A 3,417-nucleotide genomic window follows, 5' to 3' on the forward strand; every position below is an offset into this window, starting at 1 on the left:
TGAAATCAAAAAGAAAATGAGAAAATTTCAATACTAGCTATGAATATATCAAGCTACCATTCTTAAAAGCCTATCAATACACAATTGAAGAAGTAATAATATAGATAAATTCTTCCCAAAATTCATGTCAGTGAATTTGCAAAATACCACCTTCATTCGGAGTAGAAGACATCTACAATCTCTCTACATCTCCAAATATCTCTAAAATATCCAAGATCTCATAACTGTAATTACTATAAAAAATAAATTAGTTAAATGCTTCCTTAGTCAAAGAGGAAAGAAACAGGACACACTCCCAATCGAATCAAAACAAACATCAACTTCAACACTGAGAAATGCTGTGTTAAGACGTGTGATTTGCTCATTATTCTCTGAGCTTCAAAGGGCTTGGGCTGTCTCAGTTGTCTGACTTTGCCATACATAGCACACATGAGCTTGTCAGATAGACTCAGTATGGCTCTTCTCCACAACTGCATTTGTCTTGGTGGTCATACTATGATATGAGCATCTCCAAAATCCTAGGGTCTCCTGTTGAAACTGGTTCCACTTTCACCAATAGTATTTCCTGGTATATTTTTAAGGACTGTGACTTAGATACATGGTACCAACTCTCAGTTTTTTTCATGACTCCTTCAATCCCGAGACTTCTGGTTTAACTGGGGTACACATTCACCAGTGGGTTTTTAAAGCTTCCCATAGTGTCATGGCTCCTTCATGACTTCAAAATCAGTACTACCTAGCAGACTAAGATTGAAAATTTTTGCTGTTAGCTCAAGGTACAGCCTGTTACTCTTGAACCAGAGCTTCTGTATGCTGACTTTGAGGAACATGTCTCAGGAGATTTTGTCCAATAAATTAATGAAGCTACAGTTGACCAGACATCATAGATTCTTAACACAAAAATGTCATATAAACAGCTTTGTAGAGTCTTTGAGGAACTCTTAAACTTTTCTTAAACTTTTATAGAAACTTCCGAAGCCAAGTCCTCTAACATCTGCTATGTTCACAGAATTATGTTCCAAGTTTTTACAACAGTTAATTAATACTGATTGGCTAATGGGGTCCAATGTTTCAAAGTCTATCCACAGTCTGCCCTCAAACAACATGGTTAGGCCTATCATGGGAACACCTCACAATGTGATATCAACTTACGTCATGGTTAAAGTTTCAATTATAATGATAAAAATAACATGGGACTCCTCTCCCAAAAAAAATTGAAAAGAAAAAGTTTATTTCACTTACACTTCTATAGAACAGTTGATCATTGAAGCTTTCTTCAGAGCAGGAAGTTCAGATAGGAACCTGAAGTCAAAATTGAAAATGAAGCCACAAAAGTGTATTGTTTATAGGCTTGCTCCCCAGTGCTTGCTCAGCCTGCTTTCTTATCTACCTAGGAACCCCCTACTTACGAGTAGAACTACTCACCATGGGCTAGACACTTCCACATGAATCACTAATTAAGAAAATGTATCACACGTTTACCTATAGGCCAATTTTGTAGGGACATGTTTTCTTTCTTTTTTTGTTTTTTTGTTTTTTTTTGTTTGTTTGTTTTGGTTTTGGTTTTTTTTGTTTTTTTTTGGTTTTGTTTTTTTTGGTTTTGTTGTTTTGTTTTGTTTTGTTTTGTTTTGGAGACAGTGTTTCTCAGTATAGCCTGGGCTGTTCTGGAACTCACTCTGTAGACCAGGCTGGCCTTGATCTCAGAAATCCGCCTGCCTCTGTCTCCCAAGTGCTGGGATTAAAGGCGTGCGCCACCACCGCCCAGCCGGGACATGTTTTCAAGTAAGATTTCTTTTTCCAAGATAAACCTAGCTTGTGTCAAGTTAATACAGATAACAGCTAGTACACTGTAGCTGCTTTTAGGTTGTAGAAGTACAACCTTAAAAGAGAAAAAGATTTTTGTTTTAAACATATTGTTTTAACCTAAAAATTGAATGTTGGCTAAATTTCTTCTCTCTCCCTTTGCAGAAGCCATTTGGGAAGGATCACATAGTCATTTTAGCTACTCCTTACAGACACATACATGATGACTCTCCTTCCTTAGGTTGAAATTGTGAACTTCTTTCTTCTGTTTCTTTACTTTGCTATTTGGGACTCAAATAACTGAAGGTACTCTCTCCTGCTACCTTCACACGAACTTTGGATGCTTGTTTAAAGTAATGAAGAAGGAGACTGTCCACAGTTATGGAAATCATAGATCCCATGGGGACTCATGCCCTGGTGGGACAGGCTCATTTTTATAATAAGCTGAAGACTCTCAAAAAACAGAGAGAAAATTTTAAAATAAAAAACATTCCCTAAGTAAAACAAGTTTTTATTTTTTTGGTTCCATCCTTACTAGACAAAGTGCTAATATATTTGTGAATACAAATATTTTCTAGCTTCTCACCTTAAATTTTCTATAAAAATAGATGTTTTGCCTGGATGCATTACTTATTCAGTTCAGGTCAGTGGAACTGAGGGTATATGGCTACAGCTGACAGGTCAGACTTTTTCTCTTGGAGAAACTCATGCCAGGAACACAGAAATTTCCACACTAAATTTCAATGTTATTTGCTCGAGGCAATTCAATGTTGTTATATTTAATCAACTCTGATACAGTACTTTGATACCTTAATTAATAAGTCCTAGGAGAAAAACTCCCTTAGAAAGTCAATTTGACTGTCACAGACATTAGTAGAATTGGTCTCCTTAGTACTGCTGTGTGCAGTTCTGGAAGTAGTCATTGAAAACTGTTCTGAAGCAATCCTCTAATCATGATGGGTTTGAAAAGAAACAGGTCTCATTACTAGTACTGAACGTGCTGACAGGACTGGGGCAGATGTCACTGCTATGTAAGTTCTCCATAGTAGTAGATGAAAGCCAAGCAAAATATTACAAAACCCTCCAGTATATTGAAACTTGTGGATATGTAGATCACCTCTCATTTCTAGTGTCCTGACTTCTGTTCATAAATACACACACACACACACACACACACACACACACAAATTAGAAGCTATTATGTATATATGAGACAGAACATGTAGTATTCAGCTTTCTGAACTGGGGATACCTGAGTATAATATTTTCTAATTCTATACATTTTCCTAATATCTTGTTAACAAAAGTAATTCTGCAAGGAACAACACATATGGTGTCTTAGTTTCTATTGCTATAATAAAATACTATGACTAAAAACAATTTCAGGAAAAAAGCTTTATCTTTCTTACTCCCATATCACAGTTCATCATTTAAGGAACTAGGAGTAGAAATTCAAGCAGAGCAGGAACCTGTGGAGAAAGGTTGCTTACTGGCTTGCTGTAGAACCACTCCTGCTACCTCAGCCAGCATTAGATGGGGTTCTTAAGAACAGTTATAATAGAATAATAGAATGAGTCTCTCTTTCCCTCTCAGTCTCTCCAGTCTCTCTTCCCC

Source organism: Grammomys surdaster, unplaced genomic scaffold (assembly GCF_004785775.1).
Source record: "Grammomys surdaster isolate TR1022 unplaced genomic scaffold, NIH_TR_1.0 126029, whole genome shotgun sequence".
NCBI lineage: Eukaryota > Metazoa > Chordata > Mammalia > Rodentia > Muridae > Grammomys > Grammomys surdaster.